The sequence below is a fragment of the Hyla sarda genome, unplaced genomic scaffold (genome assembly GCF_029499605.1).
Source record: "Hyla sarda isolate aHylSar1 unplaced genomic scaffold, aHylSar1.hap1 scaffold_711, whole genome shotgun sequence".
Lineage (NCBI taxonomy): Eukaryota > Metazoa > Chordata > Amphibia > Anura > Hylidae > Hyla > Hyla sarda.
In genome coordinates, this window is record NW_026610731.1 from 52,211 (window position 1) to 77,330 (window position 25,120).

The following is a 25,120-nucleotide window of genomic DNA, read 5'->3' on the forward strand; positions in this document are numbered from 1 at the left end:
AAGAAAGATTCCTACTTTCATTGCTACCTGCTTGCTGGCTAGCCAGCTAGCCAGCCCTGTGGGCCTTGCTGCTGCTGCTGCTGCTGCAGCCAAAAAACAAAAGGTGGTGCTGCTGCTGCTTCTGCTTCTGCTTGTGTCTGGCCGCTGTTGGAGCGTCCAGGCACAGGACTTCTGCTGCTGCTGACTAAATGGCCTCCTTAATTGGATCATTTGAGTAGCCAGCACACCTGTGCAGGTAGGGCATGACATGATAGGCAGCTGCCTTGATAGCGGGTGGGTGCTGAATGTTCCTAATTGACAAAATAAGATTAATGCTTATGAAGAAATATAAAATCTCATCCCTTCCCCAATATCGCGCCACACCCCTACCCCTTAATTCCCTGGTTGAACTTGATGGACATATGTCTTTTTTCGACCGTACTAACTATGTAACTATGTAACATAACATGGGGGGGGGGGTCTCCTGGCTGTTCACACAGGTGTGTCATTGCTGTACATTGACCATGCATTGCTTCTGTGGTATTGCAAAGGCAAAGACAAATGCTTCCAGCCATCCATTGCACTAATGGATTGGTCATCAGCTGGCTGTCTATGTCCCGCATCAATATAGACCAAAGTACAGAGGGTTAGGCTATGCTATTGTGCACCTACCTGATGCATCAGAAGGTGCGAGGCCCTTGCTAAATTCTGTGCACAGACTTTGAGATCTATGCTTTAGACTGTATCTAAACCTGCTCCAACATGGACTGACATTCTGGCCTACTTTCAGCCGATGCGACTTGTCTGTCGCTGAACAGTCGCTTTTTATGTATTCAGCACCTATGTATAATGTTGTAAAAATGCTCTAGAAGCTAAAGTCGCAGAAATGTCACACATATTTGGCCTGCAACTTTCTGTGCGACAAATTCAGACAGGAAAAATCAGTATAAATCCTTAGAAAATTATCCCCCAGTGTCTCCATCTGCTGGCGGTATTGAATAAGCATTGCTGCACTGATGGGGTATGCATTAGACGAAAAAAAAGAAGAAAAAGAAGAATAATACGCCCAGAAAAGAGGCGAAAAGGAGAAAAACGTAAAAAAACGTGAAAAAAAAGTAAGAGGAAGAGAAGGGAAAAAAAGGTGGAAATGGGTTTAAAAGTGATTTCGGCGGAGAAATATATATATATATATATATATATATATATATATATATACGCGCACACACACACATATATATAAACGTATTCTCCGTTGAGATATTGCAGCCGCTGCTGTGTCCAGGCCCAGGAGCCTTAGCACTGTGCTGTGATGTCACTCAATACCACTGACATCACTAGGTGTAAACAACATCTCTCCTTTGCTGTGTATGTGACTATGGAGCTGTTTGGTGATGTCGTCTATTATGGCCTTCATAGAAGCAACAGGAGATTGTTGCATCCATCTAGAACCCTCAGAACTACAGTGCTATGATGTCACTCACTTCCACAGGCCTTGCAGAGTGTAAACAACAACAACCCAGCTTTGTTGTGTATGTAACCATAGGGATTTGTGATGTCACCTAGAACCTTCACAGCAGCGACAGCTTTATGAGGAGCATCAGCACTGCTCTGCCTGAGCAGAACCATCACCGCCATAGGTTGTCAAATAACCCGGGTTTAACCCACACAGGTAAGTCCAATGGGGTGCAGGCATGTCCTCTATGCTTACAGCTTCCCGTGGGTGTTGGTTTGATACCGTTTGGGGACAGCCAAGGAGGCATCTGCAGGCAACAAAGGTAGGTGTGTGCTTGTGTGTGTGTTTCCTATGCAGATCCTAAGCCCAGTGTCACATGCAAGTAGGAGGAGTAAGAAGGGTTCCTGGCAAATCCGGGTTATGGATTGCATTTAAAAAGGCCCCGTGGGAGTGCAATGGGCCCCTGTCTTGCTGCTTAGCAATAATGGTATGGGTTTAGGTTCTGCTGTGTGTACTGGTGGTTGACTGCCCCCCAGCCCAGAGTGTGCATGGAAAATTGTCTGGCAGCCTCCCTGACAGCAAGCAGTGATAGTGCCCATGAAGGGGACCTTGTTGGGCCCGCCCCTTTCACGGTTATCGCTTCTCGGCCTTTTGGCTAAGATCAAGTGTAGTATCTGTTCTTATCAGTTTAATATCTGATACGTCCCCTATCTGGGGACCATATATTAAATGGATTTTTGAGAACGGGGGCCGATTTCGAAGCTTGCTTCCGTCGCCCTATGCATTGACCCGATATGGCAGTATCTTCGGGTACAGTGCACCACCCCCTTACAGGGTTAAAAAGAAAGATTCCTACTTTCATTGCTACCTGCTTGCTGGCTAGCCAGCTAGCCAGCCCTGTGGGCCTTGCTGCTGCTGCTGCTGCAGCCAAAAAACAAAAGGTGGTGCTGCTGCTGCTTCTGCTTCTGCTTGTGTCTGGCCGCTGTTGGAGCGTCCAGGCACAGGACTTCTGCTGCTGCTGACTAAATGGCCTCCTTAATTGGATCATTTGAGTAGCCAGCACACCTGTGCAGGTAGGGCATGACATGATAGGCAGCTGCCTTGATAGCGGGTGGGTGCTGAATGTTCCTAATTGACAAAATAAGATTAATGCTTATGAAGAAATATAAAATCTCATCCCTTCCCCAATATCGCGCCACACCCCTACCCCTTAATTCCCTGGTTGAACTTGATGGACATATGTCTTTTTTCGACCGTACTAACTATGTAACTATGTAACATAACATGGGGGGGGGGGGTCTCCTGGCTGTTCACACAGGTGTGTCATTGCTGTACATTGACCATGCATTGCTTCTGTGGTATTGCAAAGGCAAAGACAAATGCTTCCAGCCATCCATTGCACTAATGGATTGGTCATCAGCTGGCTGTCTATGTCCCGCATCAATATAGACCAAAGTACAGAGGGTTAGGCTATGCTATTGTGCACCTACCTGATGCATCAGAAGGTGCGAGGCCCTTGCTAAATTCTGTGCACAGACTTTGAGATCTATGCTTTAGACTGTATCTAAACCTGCTCCAACATGGACTGACATTCTGGCCTACTTTCAGCCGATGCGACTTGTCTGTCGCTGAACAGTCGCTTTTTATGTATTCAGCACCTATGTATAATGTTGTAAAAATGCTCTAGAAGCTAAAGTCGCAGAAATGTCACACATATTTGGCCTGCAACTTTCTGTGCGACAAATTCAGACAGGAAAAATCAGTATAAATCCTTAGAAAATTATCCCCCAGTGTCTCCATCTGCTGGCGGTATTGAATAAGCATTGCTGCACTGATGGGGTATGCATTAGACGAAAAAAAAGAAGAAAAAGAAGAATAATACGCCCAGAAAAGAGGCGAAAAGGAGAAAAACGTAAAAAAACGTGAAAAAAAAGTAAGAGGAAGAGAAGGGAAAAAAAGGTGGAAATGGGTTTAAAAGTGATTTCGGCGGAGAAATATATATATATATATATATATATATATATATATATATATATATACGCGCACACACACACATATATATAAACGTATTCTCCGTTGAGATATTGCAGCCGCTGCTGTGTCCAGGCCCAGGAGCCTTAGCACTGTGCTGTGATGTCACTCAATACCACTGACATCACTAGGTGTAAACAACATCTCTCCTTTGCTGTGTATGTGACTATGGAGCTGTTTGGTGATGTCGTCTATTATGGCCTTCATAGAAGCAACAGGAGATTGTTGCATCCATCTAGAACCCTCAGAACTACAGTGCTATGATGTCACTCACTTCCACAGGCCTTGCAGAGTGTAAACAACAACAACCCAGCTTTGTTGTGTATGTAACCATAGGGATTTGTGATGTCACCTAGAACCTTCACAGCAGCGACAGCTTTATGAGGAGCATCAGCACTGCTCTGCCTGAGCAGAACCATCACCGCCATAGGTTGTCAAATAACCCGGGTTTAACCCACACAGGTAAGTCCAATGGGGTGCAGGCATGTCCTCTATGCTTACAGCTTCCCGTGGGTGTTGGTTTGATACCGTTTGGGGACAGCCAAGGAGGCATCTGCAGGCAACAAAGGTAGGTGTGTGCTTGTGTGTGTGTTTCCTATGCAGATCCTAAGCCCAGTGTCACATGCAAGTAGGAGGAGTAAGAAGGGTTCCTGGCAAATCCGGGTTATGGATTGCATTTAAAAAGGCCCCGTGGGAGTGCAATGGGCCCCTGTCTTGCTGCTTAGCAATAATGGTATGGGTTTAGGTTCTGCTGTGTGTACTGGTGGTTGACTGCCCCCCAGCCCAGAGTGTGCATGGAAAATTGTCTGGCAGCCTCCCTGACAGCAAGCAGTGATAGTGCCCATGAAGGGGACCTTGTTGGGCCCGCCCCTTTCACGGTTATCGCTTCTCGGCCTTTTGGCTAAGATCAAGTGTAGTATCTGTTCTTATCAGTTTAATATCTGATACGTCCCCTATCTGGGGACCATATATTAAATGGATTTTTGAGAACGGGGGCCGATTTCGAAGCTTGCTTCCGTCGCCCTATGCATTGACCCGATATGGCAGTATCTTCGGGTACAGTGCACCACCCCCTTACAGGGTTAAAAAGAAAGATTCCTACTTTCATTGCTACCTGCTTGCTGGCTAGCCAGCTAGCCAGCCCTGTGGGCCTTGCTGCTGCTGCTGCTGCAGCCAAAAAACAAAAGGTGGTGCTGCTGCTGCTTCTGCTTCTGCTTGTGTCTGGCCGCTGTTGGAGCGTCCAGGCACAGGACTTCTGCTGCTGCTGACTAAATGGCCTCCTTAATTGGATCATTTGAGTAGCCAGCACACCTGTGCAGGTAGGGCATGACATGATAGGCAGCTGCCTTGATAGCGGGTGGGTGCTGAATGTTCCTAATTGACAAAATAAGATTAATGCTTATGAAGAAATATAAAATCTCATCCCTTCCCCAATATCGCGCCACACCCCTACCCCTTAATTCCCTGGTTGAACTTGATGGACATATGTCTTTTTTCGACCGTACTAACTATGTAACTATGTAACATAACATGGGGGGGGGGGGTCTCCTGGCTGTTCACACAGGTGTGTCATTGCTGTACATTGACCATGCATTGCTTCTGTGGTATTGCAAAGGCAAAGACAAATGCTTCCAGCCATCCATTGCACTAATGGATTGGTCATCAGCTGGCTGTCTATGTCCCGCATCAATATAGACCAAAGTACAGAGGGTTAGGCTATGCTATTGTGCACCTACCTGATGCATCAGAAGGTGCGAGGCCCTTGCTAAATTCTGTGCACAGACTTTGAGATCTATGCTTTAGACTGTATCTAAACCTGCTCCAACATGGACTGACATTCTGGCCTACTTTCAGCCGATGCGACTTGTCTGTCGCTGAACAGTCGCTTTTTATGTATTCAGCACCTATGTATAATGTTGTAAAAATGCTCTAGAAGCTAAAGTCGCAGAAATGTCACACATATTTGGCCTGCAACTTTCTGTGCGACAAATTCAGACAGGAAAAATCAGTATAAATCCTTAGAAAATTATCCCCCAGTGTCTCCATCTGCTGGCGGTATTGAATAAGCATTGCTGCACTGATGGGGTATGCATTAGACGAAAAAAAAGAAGAAAAAGAAGAATAATACGCCCAGAAAAGAGGCGAAAAGGAGAAAAACGTAAAAAAACGTGAAAAAAAAGTAAGAGGAAGAGAAGGGAAAAAAAGGTGGAAATGGGTTTAAAAGTGATTTCGGCGGAGAAATATATATATATATATATATATATATATATATATATATATATATACGCGCACACACACACATATATATAAACGTATTCTCCGTTGAGATATTGCAGCCGCTGCTGTGTCCAGGCCCAGGAGCCTTAGCACTGTGCTGTGATGTCACTCAATACCACTGACATCACTAGGTGTAAACAACATCTCTCCTTTGCTGTGTATGTGACTATGGAGCTGTTTGGTGATGTCGTCTATTATGGCCTTCATAGAAGCAACAGGAGATTGTTGCATCCATCTAGAACCCTCAGAACTACAGTGCTATGATGTCACTCACTTCCACAGGCCTTGCAGAGTGTAAACAACAACAACCCAGCTTTGTTGTGTATGTAACCATAGGGATTTGTGATGTCACCTAGAACCTTCACAGCAGCGACAGCTTTATGAGGAGCATCAGCACTGCTCTGCCTGAGCAGAACCATCACCGCCATAGGTTGTCAAATAACCCGGGTTTAACCCACACAGGTAAGTCCAATGGGGTGCAGGCATGTCCTCTATGCTTACAGCTTCCCGTGGGTGTTGGTTTGATACCGTTTGGGGACAGCCAAGGAGGCATCTGCAGGCAACAAAGGTAGGTGTGTGCTTGTGTGTGTGTTTCCTATGCAGATCCTAAGCCCAGTGTCACATGCAAGTAGGAGGAGTAAGAAGGGTTCCTGGCAAATCCGGGTTATGGATTGCATTTAAAAAGGCCCCGTGGGAGTGCAATGGGCCCCTGTCTTGCTGCTTAGCAATAATGGTATGGGTTTAGGTTCTGCTGTGTGTACTGGTGGTTGACTGCCCCCCAGCCCAGAGTGTGCATGGAAAATTGTCTGGCAGCCTCCCTGACAGCAAGCAGTGATAGTGCCCATGAAGGGGACCTTGTTGGGCCCGCCCCTTTCACGGTTATCGCTTCTCGGCCTTTTGGCTAAGATCAAGTGTAGTATCTGTTCTTATCAGTTTAATATCTGATACGTCCCCTATCTGGGGACCATATATTAAATGGATTTTTGAGAACGGGGGCCGATTTCGAAGCTTGCTTCCGTCGCCCTATGCATTGACCCGATATGGCAGTATCTTCGGGTACAGTGCACCACCCCCTTACAGGGTTAAAAAGAAAGATTCCTACTTTCATTGCTACCTGCTTGCTGGCTAGCCAGCTAGCCAGCCCTGTGGGCCTTGCTGCTGCTGCTGCTGCAGCCAAAAAACAAAAGGTGGTGCTGCTGCTGCTTCTGCTTCTGCTTGTGTCTGGCCGCTGTTGGAGCGTCCAGGCACAGGACTTCTGCTGCTGCTGACTAAATGGCCTCCTTAATTGGATCATTTGAGTAGCCAGCACACCTGTGCAGGTAGGGCATGACATGATAGGCAGCTGCCTTGATAGCGGGTGGGTGCTGAATGTTCCTAATTGACAAAATAAGATTAATGCTTATGAAGAAATATAAAATCTCATCCCTTCCCCAATATCGCGCCACACCCCTACCCCTTAATTCCCTGGTTGAACTTGATGGACATATGTCTTTTTTCGACCGTACTAACTATGTAACTATGTAACATAACATGGGGGGGGGGGTCTCCTGGCTGTTCACACAGGTGTGTCATTGCTGTACATTGACCATGCATTGCTTCTGTGGTATTGCAAAGGCAAAGACAAATGCTTCCAGCCATCCATTGCACTAATGGATTGGTCATCAGCTGGCTGTCTATGTCCCGCATCAATATAGACCAAAGTACAGAGGGTTAGGCTATGCTATTGTGCACCTACCTGATGCATCAGAAGGTGCGAGGCCCTTGCTAAATTCTGTGCACAGACTTTGAGATCTATGCTTTAGACTGTATCTAAACCTGCTCCAACATGGACTGACATTCTGGCCTACTTTCAGCCGATGCGACTTGTCTGTCGCTGAACAGTCGCTTTTTATGTATTCAGCACCTATGTATAATGTTGTAAAAATGCTCTAGAAGCTAAAGTCGCAGAAATGTCACACATATTTGGCCTGCAACTTTCTGTGCGACAAATTCAGACAGGAAAAATCAGTATAAATCCTTAGAAAATTATCCCCCAGTGTCTCCATCTGCTGGCGGTATTGAATAAGCATTGCTGCACTGATGGGGTATGCATTAGACGAAAAAAAAGAAGAAAAAGAAGAATAATACGCCCAGAAAAGAGGCGAAAAGGAGAAAAACGTAAAAAAACGTGAAAAAAAAGTAAGAGGAAGAGAAGGGAAAAAAAGGTGGAAATGGGTTTAAAAGTGATTTCGGCGGAGAAATATATATATATATATATATATATATATATATATATATATATATATACGCGCACACACACACATATATATAAACGTATTCTCCGTTGAGATATTGCAGCCGCTGCTGTGTCCAGGCCCAGGAGCCTTAGCACTGTGCTGTGATGTCACTCAATACCACTGACATCACTAGGTGTAAACAACATCTCTCCTTTGCTGTGTATGTGACTATGGAGCTGTTTGGTGATGTCGTCTATTATGGCCTTCATAGAAGCAACAGGAGATTGTTGCATCCATCTAGAACCCTCAGAACTACAGTGCTATGATGTCACTCACTTCCACAGGCCTTGCAGAGTGTAAACAACAACAACCCAGCTTTGTTGTGTATGTAACCATAGGGATTTGTGATGTCACCTAGAACCTTCACAGCAGCGACAGCTTTATGAGGAGCATCAGCACTGCTCTGCCTGAGCAGAACCATCACCGCCATAGGTTGTCAAATAACCCGGGTTTAACCCACACAGGTAAGTCCAATGGGGTGCAGGCATGTCCTCTATGCTTACAGCTTCCCGTGGGTGTTGGTTTGATACCGTTTGGGGACAGCCAAGGAGGCATCTGCAGGCAACAAAGGTAGGTGTGTGCTTGTGTGTGTGTTTCCTATGCAGATCCTAAGCCCAGTGTCACATGCAAGTAGGAGGAGTAAGAAGGGTTCCTGGCAAATCCGGGTTATGGATTGCATTTAAAAAGGCCCCGTGGGAGTGCAATGGGCCCCTGTCTTGCTGCTTAGCAATAATGGTATGGGTTTAGGTTCTGCTGTGTGTACTGGTGGTTGACTGCCCCCCAGCCCAGAGTGTGCATGGAAAATTGTCTGGCAGCCTCCCTGACAGCAAGCAGTGATAGTGCCCATGAAGGGGACCTTGTTGGGCCCGCCCCTTTCACGGTTATCGCTTCTCGGCCTTTTGGCTAAGATCAAGTGTAGTATCTGTTCTTATCAGTTTAATATCTGATACGTCCCCTATCTGGGGACCATATATTAAATGGATTTTTGAGAACGGGGGCCGATTTCGAAGCTTGCTTCCGTCGCCCTATGCATTGACCCGATATGGCAGTATCTTCGGGTACAGTGCACCACCCCCTTACAGGGTTAAAAAGAAAGATTCCTACTTTCATTGCTACCTGCTTGCTGGCTAGCCAGCTAGCCAGCCCTGTGGGCCTTGCTGCTGCTGCTGCTGCAGCCAAAAAACAAAAGGTGGTGCTGCTGCTGCTTCTGCTTCTGCTTGTGTCTGGCCGCTGTTGGAGCGTCCAGGCACAGGACTTCTGCTGCTGCTGACTAAATGGCCTCCTTAATTGGATCATTTGAGTAGCCAGCACACCTGTGCAGGTAGGGCATGACATGATAGGCAGCTGCCTTGATAGCGGGTGGGTGCTGAATGTTCCTAATTGACAAAATAAGATTAATGCTTATGAAGAAATATAAAATCTCATCCCTTCCCCAATATCGCGCCACACCCCTACCCCTTAATTCCCTGGTTGAACTTGATGGACATATGTCTTTTTTCGACCGTACTAACTATGTAACTATGTAACATAACATGGGGGGGGGGTCTCCTGGCTGTTCACACAGGTGTGTCATTGCTGTACATTGACCATGCATTGCTTCTGTGGTATTGCAAAGGCAAAGACAAATGCTTCCAGCCATCCATTGCACTAATGGATTGGTCATCAGCTGGCTGTCTATGTCCCGCATCAATATAGACCAAAGTACAGAGGGTTAGGCTATGCTATTGTGCACCTACCTGATGCATCAGAAGGTGCGAGGCCCTTGCTAAATTCTGTGCACAGACTTTGAGATCTATGCTTTAGACTGTATCTAAACCTGCTCCAACATGGACTGACATTCTGGCCTACTTTCAGCCGATGCGACTTGTCTGTCGCTGAACAGTCGCTTTTTATGTATTCAGCACCTATGTATAATGTTGTAAAAATGCTCTAGAAGCTAAAGTCGCAGAAATGTCACACATATTTGGCCTGCAACTTTCTGTGCGACAAATTCAGACAGGAAAAATCAGTATAAATCCTTAGAAAATTATCCCCCAGTGTCTCCATCTGCTGGCGGTATTGAATAAGCATTGCTGCACTGATGGGGTATGCATTAGACGAAAAAAAAGAAGAAAAAGAAGAATAATACGCCCAGAAAAGAGGCGAAAAGGAGAAAAACGAAAAAAAACGTGAAAAAAAAGTAAGAGGAAGAGAAGGGAAAAAAAGGTGGAAATGGGTTTAAAAGTGATTTCGGTGGAGAAATATATATATATATATATATATATATATATATATACGCGCACACACACACATATATATAAACGTATTCTCCGTTGAGATATTGCAGCCGCTGCTGTGTCCAGGCCCAGGAGCCTTAGCACTGTGCTGTGATGTCACTCAATACCACTGACATCACTAGGTGTAAACAACATCTCTCCTTTGCTGTGTATGTGACTATGGAGCTGTTTGGTGATGTCGTCTATTATGGCCTTCATAGAAGCAACAGGAGATTGTTGCATCCATCTAGAACCCTCAGAACTACAGTGCTATGATGTCACTCACTTCCACAGGCCTTGCAGAGTGTAAACAACAACAACCCAGCTTTGTTGTGTATGTAACCATAGGGATTTGTGATGTCACCTAGAACCTTCACAGCAGCGACAGCTTTATGAGGAGCATCAGCACTGCTCTGCCTGAGCAGAACCATCACCGCCATAGGTTGTCAAATAACCCGGGTTTAACCCACACAGGTAAGTCCAATGGGGTGCAGGCATGTCCTCTATGCTTACAGCTTCCCGTGGGTGTTGGTTTGATACCGTTTGGGGACAGCCAAGGAGGCATCTGCAGGCAACAAAGGTAGGTGTGTGCTTGTGTGTGTGTTTCCTATGCAGATCCTAAGCCCAGTGTCACATGCAAGTAGGAGGAGTAAGAAGGGTTCCTGGCAAATCCGGGTTATGGATTGCATTTAAAAAGGCCCCGTGGGAGTGCAATGGGCCCCTGTCTTGCTGCTTAGCAATAATGGTATGGGTTTAGGTTCTGCTGTGTGTACTGGTGGTTGACTGCCCCCCAGCCCAGAGTGTGCATGGAAAATTGTCTGGCAGCCTCCCTGACAGCAAGCAGTGATAGTGCCCATGAAGGGGACCTTGTTGGGCCCGCCCCTTTCACGGTTATCGCTTCTCGGCCTTTTGGCTAAGATCAAGTGTAGTATCTGTTCTTATCAGTTTAATATCTGATACGTCCCCTATCTGGGGACCATATATTAAATGGATTTTTGAGAACGGGGGCCGATTTCGAAGCTTGCTTCCGTCGCCCTATGCATTGACCCGATATGGCAGTATCTTCGGGTACAGTGCACCACCCCCTTACAGGGTTAAAAAGAAAGATTCCTACTTTCATTGCTACCTGCTTGCTGGCTAGCCAGCTAGCCAGCCCTGTGGGCCTTGCTGCTGCTGCTGCTGCAGCCAAAAAACAAAAGGTGGTGCTGCTGCTGCTTCTGCTTCTGCTTGTGTCTGGCCGCTGTTGGAGCGTCCAGGCACAGGACTTCTGCTGCTGCTGACTAAATGGCCTCCTTAATTGGATCATTTGAGTAGCCAGCACACCTGTGCAGGTAGGGCATGACATGATAGGCAGCTGCCTTGATAGCGGGTGGGTGCTGAATGTTCCTAATTGACAAAATAAGATTAATGCTTATGAAGAAATATAAAATCTCATCCCTTCCCCAATATCGCGCCACACCCCTACCCCTTAATTCCCTGGTTGAACTTGATGGACATATGTCTTTTTTCGACCGTACTAACTATGTAACTATGTAACATAACATGGGGGGTGGGGTCTCCTGGCTGTTCACACAGGTGTGTCATTGCTGTACATTGACCATGCATTGCTTCTGTGGTATTGCAAAGGCAAAGACAAATGCTTCCAGCCATCCATTGCACTAATGGATTGGTCATCAGCTGGCTGTCTATGTCCCGCATCAATATAGACCAAAGTACAGAGGGTTAGGCTATGCTATTGTGCACCTACCTGATGCATCAGAAGGTGCGAGGCCCTTGCTAAATTCTGTGCACAGACTTTGAGATCTATGCTTTAGACTGTATCTAAACCTGCTCCAACATGGACTGACATTCTGGCCTACTTTCAGCCGATGCGACTTGTCTGTCGCTGAACAGTCGCTTTTTATGTATTCAGCACCTATGTATAATGTTGTAAAAATGCTCTAGAAGCTAAAGTCGCAGAAATGTCACACATATTTGGCCTGCAACTTTCTGTGCGACAAATTCAGACAGGAAAAATCAGTATAAATCCTTAGAAAATTATCCCCCAGTGTCTCCATCTGCTGGCGGTATTGAATAAGCATTGCTGCACTGATGGGGTATGCATTAGACGAAAAAAAAGAAGAAAAAGAAGAATAATACGCCCAGAAAAGAGGCGAAAAGGAGAAAAACGTAAAAAAACGTGAAAAAAAAGTAAGAGGAAGAGAAGGGAAAAAAAGGTGGAAATGGGTTTAAAAGTGATTTCGGCGGAGAAATATATATATATATATATATATATATATATATATATATATATATACGCGCACACACACACATATATATAAACGTATTCTCCGTTGAGATATTGCAGCCGCTGCTGTGTCCAGGCCCAGGAGCCTTAGCACTGTGCTGTGATGTCACTCAATACCACTGACATCACTAGGTGTAAACAACATCTCTCCTTTGCTGTTTATGTGACTATGGAGCTGTTTGGTGATGTCGTCTATTATGGCCTTCATAGAAGCAACAGGAGATTGTTGCATCCATCTAGAACCCTCAGAACTACAGTGCTATGATGTCACTCACTTCCACAGGCCTTGCAGAGTGTAAACAACAACAACCCAGCTTTGTTGTGTATGTAACCATAGGGATTTGTGATGTCACCTAGAACCTTCACAGCAGCGACAGCTTTATGAGGAGCATCAGCACTGCTCTGCCTGAGCAGAACCATCACCGTCATAGGTTGTCAAATAACCCGGGTTTAACCCACACAGGTAAGTCCAATGGGGTGCAGGCATGTCCTCTATGCTTACAGCTTCCCGTGGGTGTTGGTTTGATACCGTTTGGGGACAGCCAAGGAGGCATCTGCAGGCAACAAAGGTAGGTGTGTGCTTGTGTGTGTGTTTCCTATGCAGATCCTAAGCCCAGTGTCACATGCAAGTAGGAGGAGTAAGAAGGGTTCCTGGCAAATCCGGGTTATGGATTGCATTTAAAAAGGCCCCGTGGGAGTGCAATGGGCCCCTGTCTTGCTGCTTAGCAATAATGGTATGGGTTTAGGTTCTGCTGTGTGTACTGGTGGTTGACTGCCCCCCAGCCCAGAGTGTGCATGGAAAATTGTCTGGCAGCCTCCCTGACAGCAAGCAGTGATAGTGCCCATGAAGGGGACCTTGTTGGGCCCGCCCCTTTCACGGTTATCGCTTCTCGGCCTTTTGGCTAAGATCAAGTGTAGTATCTGTTCTTATCAGTTTAATATCTGATACGTCCCCTATCTGGGGACCATATATTAAATGGATTTTTGAGAACGGGGGCCGATTTCGAAGCTTGCTTCCGTCGCCCTATGCATTGACCCGATATGGCAGTATCTTCGGGTACAGTGCACCACCCCCTTACAGGGTTAAAAAGAAAGATTCCTACTTTCATTGCTACCTGCTTGCTGGCTAGCCAGCTAGCCAGCCCTGTGGGCCTTGCTGCTGCTGCTGCTGCAGCCAAAAAACAAAAGGTGGTGCTGCTGCTGCTTCTGCTTCTGCTTGTGTCTGGCCGCTGTTGGAGCGTCCAGGCACAGGACTTCTGCTGCTGCTGACTAAATGGCCTCCTTAATTGGATCATTTGAGTAGCCAGCACACCTGTGCAGGTAGGGCATGACATGATAGGCAGCTGCCTTGATAGCGGGTGGGTGCTGAATGTTCCTAATTGACAAAATAAGATTAATGCTTATGAAGAAATATAAAATCTCATCCCTTCCCCAATATCGCGCCACACCCCTACCCCTTAATTCCCTGGTTGAACTTGATGGACATATGTCTTTTTTCGACCGTACTAACTATGTAACTATGTAACATAACATGGGGGGGGGGTCTCCTGGCTGTTCACACAGGTGTGTCATTGCTGTACATTGACCATGCATTGCTTCTGTGGTATTGCAAAGGCAAAGACAAATGCTTCCAGCCATCCATTGCACTAATGGATTGGTCATCAGCTGGCTGTCTATGTCCCGCATCAATATAGACCAAAGTACAGAGGGTTAGGCTATGCTATTGTGCACCTACCTGATGCATCAGAAGGTGCGAGGCCCTTGCTAAATTCTGTGCACAGACTTTGAGATCTATGCTTTAGACTGTATCTAAACCTGCTCCAACATGGACTGACATTCTGGCCTACTTTCAGCCGATGCGACTTGTCTGTCGCTGAACAGTCGCTTTTTATGTATTCAGCACCTATGTATAATGTTGTAAAAATGCTCTAGAAGCTAAAGTCGCAGAAATGTCACACATATTTGGCCTGCAACTTTCTGTGCGACAAATTCAGACAGGAAAAATCAGTATAAATCCTTAGAAAATTATCCCCCAGTGTCTCCATCTGCTGGCGGTATTGAATAAGCATTGCTGCACTGATGGGGTATGCATTAGACGAAAAAAAAGAAGAAAAAGAAGAATAATACGCCCAGAAAAGAGGCGAAAAGGAGAAAAACGTAAAAAAACGTGAAAAAAAAGTAAGAGGAAGAGAAGGGAAAAAAAGGTGGAAATGGGTTTAAAAGTGATTTCGGCGGAGAAATATATATATATATATATATATATATATATATATACGCGCACACACACACATATATATAAACGTATTCTCCGTTGAGATATTGCAGCCGCTGCTGTGTCCAGGCCCAGGAGCCTTAGCACTGTGCTGTGATGTCACTCAATACCACTGACATCACTAGGTGTAAACAACATCTCTCCTTTGCTGTGTATGTGACTATGGAGCTGTTTGGTGATGTCGTCTATTATGGCCTTCATAGAAGCAACAGGAGATTGTTGCATCCATCTAGAACCCTCAGAACTACAGTGCTATGATGTCACTCACTTCCACAGGCCTTGCAGAGTGTAAACAACAACAACCCAGCTTTGTTGTGTATGTAACCATAGGGATTTGTGATGTCACCTAGAACCTTCACAGCAGCGACAGCTTTATGAGGAGCATCAGCACTGCTCTGCCTGAGCAGAACCATCACCGCCATAGGTTGTCAAATAACCCGGGTTTAACCCACACAGGTAAGTCCAATGGGGTGCAGGCATGTCCTCTATGCTTACAGCTTCCCGTGGGTGTTGGTTTGATACCGTTTGGGGACAGCCAAGGAGGCATCTGCAGGCAACAAAGGTAGGTGTGTGCTTGTGTGTGTGTTTCCTATGCAGATCCTAAGCCCAGTGTCACATGCAAGTAGGAGGAGTAAGAAGGGTTCCTGGCAAATCCGGGTTATGGATTGCATTTAAAAAGGCCCCGTGGGAGTGCAATGGGCCCCTGTCTTGCTGCTTAGCAATAATGGTATGGGTTTAGGTTCTGCTGTGTGTACTGGTGGTTGACTGCCCCCCAGCCCAGAGTGTGCATGGAAAATTGTCTGGCAGCCTCCCTGACAGCAAGCAGTGATAGTGCCCATGAAGGGGACCTTGTTGGGCCCGCCCCTTTCACGGTTATCGCTTCTCGGCCTTTTGGCTAAGATCAAGTGTAGTATCTGTTCTTATCAGTTTAATATCTGATACGTCCCCTATCTGGGGACCATATATTAAATGGATTTTTGAGAACGGGGGCCGATTTCGAAGCTTGCTTCCGTCGCCCTATGCATTGACCCGATATGGCAGTATCTTCGGGTACAGTGCACCACCCCCTTACAGGGTTAAAAAGAAAGATTCCTACTTTCATTGCTACCTGCTTGCTGGCTAGCCAGCTAGCCAGCCCTGTGGGCCTTGCTGCTGCTGCTGCTGCAGCCAAAAAACAAAAGGTGGTGCTGCTGCTGCTTCTGCTTCTGCTTGTGTCTGGCCGCTGTTGGAGCGTCCAGGCACAGGACTTCTGCTGCTGCTGACTAAATGGCCTCCTTAATTGGATCATTTGAGTAGCCAGCACACCTGTGCAGGTAGGGCATGACATGATAGGCAGCTGCCTTGATAGCGGGTGGGTGCTGAATGTTCCTAATTGACAAAATAAGATTAATGCTTATGAAGAAATATAAAATCTCATCCCTTCCCCAATATCGCGCCACACCCCTACCCCTTAATTCCCTGGTTGAACTTGATGGACATATGTCTTTTTTCGACCGTACTAACTATGTAACTATGTAACATAACATGGGGGGGGGGGTCTCCTGGCTGTTCACACAGGTGTGTCATTGCTGTACATTGACCATGCATTGCTTCTGTGGTATTGCAAAGGCAAAGACAAATGCTTCCAGCCATCCATTGCACTAATGGATTGGTCATCAGCTGGCTGTCTATGTCCCGCATCAATATAGACCAAAGTACAGAGGGTTAGGCTATGCTATTGTGCACCTACCTGATGCATCAGAAGGTGCGAGGCCCTTGCTAAATTCTGTGCACAGACTTTGAGATCTATGCTTTAGACTGTATCTAAACCTGCTCCAACATGGACTGACATTCTGGCCTACTTTCAGCCGATGCGACTTGTCTGTCGCTGAACAGTCGCTTTTTATGTATTCAGCACCTATGTATAATGTTGTAAAAATGCTCTAGAAGCTAAAGTCGCAGAAATGTCACACATATTTGGCCTGCAACTTTCTGTGCGACAAATTCAGACAGGAAAAATCAGTATAAATCCTTAGAAAATTATCCCCCAGTGTCTCCATCTGCTGGCGGTATTGAATAAGCATTGCTGCACTGATGGGGTATGCATTAGACGAAAAAAAAGAAGAAAAAGAAGAATAATACGCCCAGAAAAGAGGCGAAAAGGAGAAAAACGTAAAAAAACGTGAAAAAAAAGTAAGAGGAAGAGAAGGGAAAAAAAGGTGGAAATGGGTTTAAAAGTGATTTCGGCGGAGAAATATATATATATATATATATATATATATATATATATATATATATATACGCGCACACACACACATATATATAAACGTATTCTCCGTTGAGATATTGCAGCCGCTGCTGTGTCCAGGCCCAGGAGCCTTAGCACTGTGCTGTGATGTCACTCAATACCACTGACATCACTAGGTGTAAACAACATCTCTCCTTTGCTGTGTATGTGACTATGGAGCTGTTTGGTGATGTCGTCTATTATGGCCTTCATAGAAGCAACAGGAGATTGTTGCATCCATCTAGAACCCTCAGAACTACAGTGCTATGATGTCACTCACTTCCACAGGCCTTGCAGAGTGTAAACAACAACAACCCAGCTTTGTTGTGTATGTAACCATAGGGATTTGTGATGTCACCTAGAACCTTCACAGCAGCGACAGCTTTATGAGGAGCATCAGCACTGCTCTGCCTGAGCAGAACCATCACCGCCATAGGTTGTCAAATAACCCGGGTTTAACCCACACAGGTAAGTCCAATGGGGTGCAGGCATGTCCTCTATGCTTACAGCTTCCCGTGGGTGTTGGTTTGATACCGTTTGGGGACAGCCAAGGAGGCATCTGCAGGCAACAAAGGTAGGTGTGTGCTTGTGTGTGTGTTTCCTATGCAGATCCTAAGCCCAGTGTCACATGCAAGTAGGAGGAGTAAGAAGGGTTCCTGGCAAATCCGGGTTATGGATTGCATTTAAAAAGGCCCCGTGGGAGTGCAATGGGCCCCTGTCTTGCTGCTTAGCAATAATGGTATGGGTTTAGGTTCTGCTGTGTGTACTGGTGGTTGACTGCCCCCCAGCCCAGAGTGTGCATGGAAAATTGTCTGGCAGCCTCCCTGACAGCAAGCAGTGATAGTGCCCATGAAGGGGACCTTGTTGGGCCCGCCCCTTTCACGGTTATCGCTTCTCGGCCTTTTGGCTAAGATCAAGTGTAGTATCTGTTCTTATCAGTTTAATATCTGATACGTCCCCTATCTGGGGACCATATATTAAATGGATTTTTGAGAACGGGGGCCGATTTCGAAGCTTGCTTCCGTCGCCCTATGCATTGACCCGATATGGCAGTATCTTCGGGTACAGTGCACCACCCCCTTACAGGGTTAAAAAGAAAGATTCCTACTTTCATTGCTACCTGCTTGCTGGCTAGCCAGCTAGCCAGTCCTGTGGGCCTTGCTGCTGCTGCTGCTGCAGCCAAAAAACAAAAGGTGGTGCTGCTGCTGCTTCTGCTTCTGCTTGTGTCTGGCCGCTGTTGGAGCGTCCAGGCACAGGACTTCTGCTGCTGCTGACTAAATGGCCTCCTTAATTGGATCATTTGAGTAGCCAGCACACCTGTGCAGGTAGGGCATGACATGATAGGCAGCTGCCTTGATAGCGGGTGGGTGCTGAATGTTCCTAATTGACAAAATAAGATTAATGCTTATGAAGAAATATAAAATCTCATCCCTTCCCCAATATCGCGCCACACCCCTACCCCTTAATTCCCTGGTTGAACTTGATGGACATATGTCTTTTTTCGACCGTACTAACTATGTAACTATGTAACATAACATGGGGGGGGGGTCTCCTGGCTGTTCACACAGGTGTGTCATTGCTGTACATTGACCATGCATTGCTTCTGTGGTATTGCAAAGGCAAAGACAAATGCTTCCAGCCATCCATTGCACTAATGGATTGGTCATCAGCTGGCTGTCTATGTCCCGCATCAATATAGACCAAAGTACAGAGGGTTAGGCTATGCTATTGTGCACCTACCTGATGCATCAGAAGGTGCGAGGCCCTTGCTAAATTCTGTGCACAGACTTTGAGATCTATGCTTTAGACTGTATCTAAACCTGCTCCAACATGGACTGACATTCTGGCCTACTTTCAGCCGATGCGACTTGTCTGTCGCTGAACAGTCGCTTTTTATGTATTCAGCACCTATGTATAATGTTGTAAAAATGCTCTAGAAGCTAAAGTCGCAGAAATGTCACACATATTTGGCCTGCAACTTTCTGTGCGACAAATTCAGACAGGAAAAATCAGTATAAATCCTTAGAAAATTATCCCCCAGTGTCTCCATCTGCTGGCGGTATTGAATAAGCATTGCTGCACTGATGGGGTATGCATTAGACGAAAAAAAAGAAGAAAAAGAAGAATAATACGCCCAGAAAAGAGGCGAAAAGGAGAAAAACGAAAAAAAACGTGAAAAAAAAGTAAGAGGAAGAGAAGGGAAAAAAAGGTGGAAATGGGTTTAAAAGTGATTTCGGTGGAGAAATATATATATATATATATATATATATATATATATATATATATACGCGCACACACACACATATATATAAACGTATTCTCCGTTGAGATATTGCAGCCGCTGCTGTGTCCAGGCCCAGGAGCCTTAGCACTGTGCTGTGATGTCACTCAATACCACTGACATCACTAGGTGTAAACAACATCTCTCCTTTGCTGTGTATGTGACTATGGAGCTGTTTGGTGATGTCGTCTATTATGGCCTTCATAGAAGCAACAGGAGATTGTTGCATCCATCTAGAACCCTCAGAACTACAGTGCTATGATGTCACTCACTTCCACAGGCCTTGCAGAGTGTAAACAACAACAACCCAGCTTTGTTGTGTATGTAACCATAGGGATTTGTGATGTCACCTAGAACCTTCACAGCAGCGACAGCTTTATGAGGAGCATCAGCACTGCTCTGCCTGAGCAGAACCATCACCGCCATAGGTTGTCAAATAACCCGGGTTTAACCCACACAGGTAAGTCCAATGGGGTGCAGGCATGTCCTCTATGCTTACAGCTTCCCGTGGGTGTTGGTTTGATACCGTTTGGGGACAGCCAAGGAGGCATCTGCAGGCAACAAAGGTAGGTGTGTGCTTGTGTGTGTGTTTCCTATGCAGATCCTAAGCCCAGTGTCACATGCAAGTAGGAGGAGTAAGAAGGGTTCCTGGCAAATCCGGGTTATGGATTGCATTTAAAAAGGCCCCGTGGGAGTGCAATGGGCCCCTGTCTTGCTGCTTAGCAATAATGGTATGGGTTTAGGTTCTGCTGTGTGTACTGGTGGTTGACTGCCCCCCAGCCCAGAGTGTGCATGGAAAATTGTCTGGCAGCCTCCCTGACAGCAAGCAGTGATAGTGCCCATGAAGGGGACCTTGTTGGGCCCGCCCCTTTCACGGTTATCGCTTCTCGGCCTTTTGGCTAAGATCAAGTGTAGTATCTGTTCTTATCAGTTTAATATCTGATACGTCCCCTATCTGGGGACCATATATTAAATGGATTTTTGAGAACGGGGGCCGATTTCGAAGCTTGCTTCCGTCGCCCTATGCATTGACCCGATATGGCAGTATCTTCGGGTACAGTGCACCACCCCCTTACAGGGTTAAAAAGAAAGATTCCTACTTTCATTGCTACCTGCTTGCTGGCTAGCCAGCTAGCCAGCCCTGTGGGCCTTGCTGCTGCTGCTGCTGCAGCCAAAAAACAAAAGGTGGTGCTGCTGCTGCTTCTGCTTCTGCTTGTGTCTGGCCGCTGTTGGAGCGTCCAGGCACAGGACTTCTGCTGCTGCTGACTAAATGGCCTCCTTAATTGGATCATTTGAGTAGCCAGCACACCTGTGCAGGTAGGGCATGACATGATAGGCAGCTGCCTTGATAGCGGGTGGGTGCTGAATGTTCCTAATTGACAAAATAAGATTAATGCTTATGAAGAAATATAAAATCTCATCCCTTCCCCAATATCGCGCCACACCCCTACCCCTTAATTCCCTGGTTGAACTTGATGGACATATGTCTTTTTTCGACCGTACTAACTATGTAACTATGTAACATAACATGGGGGGTGGGGTCTCCTGGCTGTTCACACAGGTGTGTCATTGCTGTACATTGACCATGCATTGCTTCTGTGGTATTGCAAAGGCAAAGACAAATGCTTCCAGCCATCCATTGCACTAATGGATTGGTCATCAGCTGGCTGTCTATGTCCCGCATCAATATAGACCAAAGTACAGAGGGTTAGGCTATGCTATTGTGCACCTACCTGATGCATCAGAAGGTGCGAGGCCCTTGCTAAATTCTGTGCACAGACTTTGAGATCTATGCTTTAGACTGTATCTAAACCTGCTCCAACATGGACTGACATTCTGGCCTACTTTCAGCCGATGCGACTTGTCTGTCGCTGAACAGTCGCTTTTTATGTATTCAGCACCTATGTATAATGTTGTAAAAATGCTCTAGAAGCTAAAGTCGCAGAAATGTCACACATATTTGGCCTGCAACTTTCTGTGCGACAAATTCAGACAGGAAAAATCAGTATAAATCCTTAGAAAATTATCCCCCAGTGTCTCCATCTGCTGGCGGTATTGAATAAGCATTGCTGCACTGATGGGGTATGCATTAGACGAAAAAAAAGAAGAAAAAGAAGAATAATACGCCCAGAAAAGAGGCGAAAAGGAGAAAAACGTAAAAAAACGTGAAAAAAAAGTAAGAGGAAGAGAAGGGAAAAAAAGGTGGAAATGGGTTTAAAAGTGATTTCGGCGGAGAATATATATATATATATATATATATATATATATATATATATATACGCGCACACACACACATATATATAAACGTATTCTCCGTTGAGATATTGCAGCCGCTGCTGTGTCCAGGCCCAGGAGCCTTAGCACTGTGCTGTGATGTCACTCAATACCACTGACATCACTAGGTGTAAACAACATCTCTCCTTTGCTGTTTATGTGACTATGGAGCTGTTTGGTGATGTCGTCTATTATGGCCTTCATAGAAGCAACAGGAGATTGTTGCATCCATCTAGAACCCTCAGAACTACAGTGCTATGATGTCACTCACTTCCACAGGCCTTGCAGAGTGTAAACAACAACAACCCAGCTTTGTTGTGTATGTAACCATAGGGATTTGTGATGTCACCTAGAACCTTCACAGCAGCGACAGCTTTATGAGGAGCATCAGCACTGCTCTGCCTGAGCAGAACCATCACCGTCATAGGTTGTCAAATAACCCGGGTTTAACCCACACAGGTAAGTCCAATGGGGTGCAGGCATGTCCTCTATGCTTACAGCTTCCCGTGGGTGTTGGTTTGATACCGTTTGGGGACAGCCAAGGAGGCATCTGCAGGCAACAAAGGTAGGTGTGTGCTTGTGTGTGTGTTTCCTATGCAGATCCTAAGCCCAGTGTCACATGCAAGTAGGAGGAGTAAGAAGGGTTCCTGGCAAATCCGGGTTATGGATTGCATTTAAAAAGGCCCCGTGGGAGTGCAATGGGCCCCTGTCTTGCTGCTTAGCAATAATGGTATGGGTTTAGGTTCTGCTGTGTGTACTGGTGGTTGACTGCCCCCCAGCCCAGAGTGTGCATGGAAAATTGTCTGGCAGCCTCCCTGACAGCAAGCAGTGATAGTGCCCATGAAGGGGACCTTGTTGGGCCCGCCCCTTTCACGGTTATCGCTTCTCGGCCTTTTGGCTAAGATCAAGTGTAGTATCTGTTCTTATCAGTTTAATATCTGATACGTCCCCTATCTGGGGACCATATATTAAATGGATTTTTGAGAACGGGGGCCGATTTCGAAGCTTGCTTCCGTCGCCCTATGCATTGACCCGATATGGCAGTATCTTCGGGTACAGTGCACCACCCCCTTACAGGGTTAAAAAGAAAGATTCCTACTTTCATTGCTACCTGCTTGCTGGCTAGCCAGCTAGCCAGCCCTGTGGGCCTTGCTGCTGCTGCTGCTGCAGCCAAAAAACAAAAGGTGGTGCTGCTGCTGCTTCTGCTTCTGCTTGTGTCTGGCCGCTGTTGGAGCGTCCAGGCACAGGACTTCTGCTGCTGCTGACTAAATGGCCTCCTTAATTGGATCATTTGAGTAGCCAGCACACCTGTGCAGGTAGGGCATGACATGATAGGCAGCTGCCTTGATAGCGGGTGGGTGCTGAATGTTCCTAATTGACAAAATAAGATTAATGCTTATGAAGAAATATAAAATCTCATCCCTTCCCCAATATCGCGCCACACCCCTACCCCTTAATTCCCTGGTTGAACTTGATGGACATATGTCTTTTTTCGACCGTACTAACTATGTAACTATGTAACATAACATGGGGGGGGGGGTCTCCTGGCTGTTCACACAGGTGTGTCATTGCTGTACATTGACCATGCATTGCTTCTGTGGTATTGCAAAGGCAAAGACAAATGCTTCCAGCCATCCATTGCACTAATGGATTGGTCATCAGCTGGCTGTCTATGTCCCGCATCAATATAGACCAAAGTACAGAGGGTTAGGCTATGCTATTGTGCACCTACCTGATGCATCAGAAGGTGCGAGGCCCTTGCTAAATTCTGTGCACAGACTTTGAGATCTATGCTTTAGACTGTATCTAAACCTGCTCCAACATGGACTGACATTCTGGCCTACTTTCAGCCGATGCGACTTGTCTGTCGCTGAACAGTCGCTTTTTATGTATTCAGCACCTATGTATAATGTTGTAAAAATGCTCTAGAAGCTAAAGTCGCAGAAATGTCACACATATTTGGCCTGCAACTTTCTGTGCGACAAATTCAGACAGGAAAAATCAGTATAAATCCTTAGAAAATTATCCCCCAGTGTCTCCATCTGCTGGCGGTATTGAATAAGCATTGCTGCACTGATGGGGTATGCATTAGACGAAAAAAAAGAAGAAAAAGAAGAATAATACGCCCAGAAAAGAGGCGAAAAGGAGAAAAACGTAAAAAAACGTGAAAAAAAAGTAAGAGGAAGAGAAGGGAAAAAAAGGTGGAAATGGGTTTAAAAGTGATTTCGGCGGAGAAATATATATATATATATATATATATATATATATATACGCGCACACACACACATATATATAAACGTATTCTCCGTTGAGATATTGCAGCCGCTGCTGTGTCCAGGCCCAGGAGCCTTAGCACTGTGCTGTGATGTCACTCAATACCACTGACATCACTAGGTGTAAACAACATCTCTCCTTTGCTGTGTATGTGACTATGGAGCTGTTTGGTGATGTCGTCTATTATGGCCTTCATAGAAGCAACAGGAGATTGTTGCATCCATCTAGAACCCTCAGAACTACAGTGCTATGATGTCACTCACTTCCACAGGCCTTGCAGAGTGTAAACAACAACAACCCAGCTTTGTTGTGTATGTAACCATAGGGATTTGTGATGTCACCTAGAACCTTCACAGCAGCGACAGCTTTATGAGGAGCATCAGCACTGCTCTGCCTGAGCAGAACCATCACCGCCATAGGTTGTCAAATAACCCGGGTTTAACCCACACAGGTAAGTCCAATGGGGTGCAGGCATGTCCTCTATGCTTACAGCTTCCCGTGGGTGTTGGTTTGATACCGTTTGGGGACAGCCAAGGAGGCATCTGCAGGCAACAAAGGTAGGTGTGTGCTTGTGTGTGTGTTTCCTATGCAGATCCTAAGCCCAGTGTCACATGCAAGTAGGAGGAGTAAGAAGGGTTCCTGGCAAATCCGGGTTATGGATTGCATTTAAAAAGGCCCCGTGGGAGTGCAATGGGCCCCTGTCTTGCTGCTTAGCAATAATGGTATGGGTTTAGGTTCTGCTGTGTGTACTGGTGGTTGACTGCCCCCCAGCCCAGAGTGTGCATGGAAAATTGTCTGGCAGCCTCCCTGACAGCAAGCAGTGATAGTGCCCATGAAGGGGACCTTGTTGGGCCCGCCCCTTTCACGGTTATCGCTTCTCGGCCTTTTGGCTAAGATCAAGTGTAGTATCTGTTCTTATCAGTTTAATATCTGATACGTCCCCTATCTGGGGACCATATATTAAATGGATTTTTGAGAACGGGGGCCGATTTCGAAGCTTGCTTCCGTCGCCCTATGCATTGACCCGATATGGCAGTATCTTCGGGTACAGTGCACCACCCCCTTACAGGGTTAAAAAGAAAGATTCCTACTTTCATTGCTACCTGCTTGCTGGCTAGCCAGCTAGCCAGCCCTGTGGGCCTTGCTGCTGCTGCTGCTGCAGCCAAAAAACAAAAGGTGGTGCTGCTGCTGCTTC

At 46.1% G+C, this 25,120-nt stretch overlaps 11 non-coding genes across 11 annotated transcripts; all 11 read left to right on the plus strand.

The window, feature by feature from the left end:
- The first annotated feature begins 2,067 nt into the window (after positions 1–2,067).
- On the plus strand, positions 2,068–2,258 carry LOC130344301 (U2 spliceosomal RNA). Its single transcript, XR_008883260.1, has one exon. It is a non-coding gene; the product is annotated as a U2 spliceosomal RNA (small nuclear RNA).
- Positions 2,259–4,344: 2,086 nt separating this feature from the next.
- LOC130344302 (U2 spliceosomal RNA) lies at positions 4,345–4,535 on the plus strand. The gene has a single exon (XR_008883261.1). It is a non-coding gene; the product is annotated as a U2 spliceosomal RNA (small nuclear RNA).
- A 2,086-nt stretch (positions 4,536–6,621) lies between these two features.
- On the plus strand, positions 6,622–6,812 carry LOC130344303 (U2 spliceosomal RNA). Its single transcript, XR_008883262.1, has one exon. It is a non-coding gene; the product is annotated as a U2 spliceosomal RNA (small nuclear RNA).
- A 2,087-nt stretch (positions 6,813–8,899) lies between these two features.
- LOC130344305 (U2 spliceosomal RNA) lies at positions 8,900–9,090 on the plus strand. The gene has a single exon (XR_008883264.1). It is a non-coding gene; the product is annotated as a U2 spliceosomal RNA (small nuclear RNA).
- A 2,074-nt stretch (positions 9,091–11,164) lies between these two features.
- On the plus strand, positions 11,165–11,355 carry LOC130344306 (U2 spliceosomal RNA). Its single transcript, XR_008883265.1, has one exon. It is a non-coding gene; the product is annotated as a U2 spliceosomal RNA (small nuclear RNA).
- A 2,085-nt stretch (positions 11,356–13,440) lies between these two features.
- On the plus strand, positions 13,441–13,631 carry LOC130344307 (U2 spliceosomal RNA). The gene has a single exon (XR_008883266.1). It is a non-coding gene; the product is annotated as a U2 spliceosomal RNA (small nuclear RNA).
- A 2,074-nt stretch (positions 13,632–15,705) lies between these two features.
- Positions 15,706–15,896, plus strand: LOC130344309 (U2 spliceosomal RNA). Its single transcript, XR_008883267.1, has one exon. It is a non-coding gene; the product is annotated as a U2 spliceosomal RNA (small nuclear RNA).
- A 2,087-nt stretch (positions 15,897–17,983) lies between these two features.
- Positions 17,984–18,174, plus strand: LOC130344310 (U2 spliceosomal RNA). Its single transcript, XR_008883268.1, has one exon. It is a non-coding gene; the product is annotated as a U2 spliceosomal RNA (small nuclear RNA).
- A 2,082-nt stretch (positions 18,175–20,256) lies between these two features.
- Positions 20,257–20,447, plus strand: LOC130344311 (U2 spliceosomal RNA). The gene has a single exon (XR_008883269.1). It is a non-coding gene; the product is annotated as a U2 spliceosomal RNA (small nuclear RNA).
- A 2,082-nt stretch (positions 20,448–22,529) lies between these two features.
- On the plus strand, positions 22,530–22,720 carry LOC130344312 (U2 spliceosomal RNA). Its single transcript, XR_008883270.1, has one exon. It is a non-coding gene; the product is annotated as a U2 spliceosomal RNA (small nuclear RNA).
- Positions 22,721–24,795: 2,075 nt separating this feature from the next.
- Positions 24,796–24,986, plus strand: LOC130344313 (U2 spliceosomal RNA). The gene has a single exon (XR_008883271.1). It is a non-coding gene; the product is annotated as a U2 spliceosomal RNA (small nuclear RNA).
- Positions 24,987–25,120: the final 134 nt, after the last annotated feature.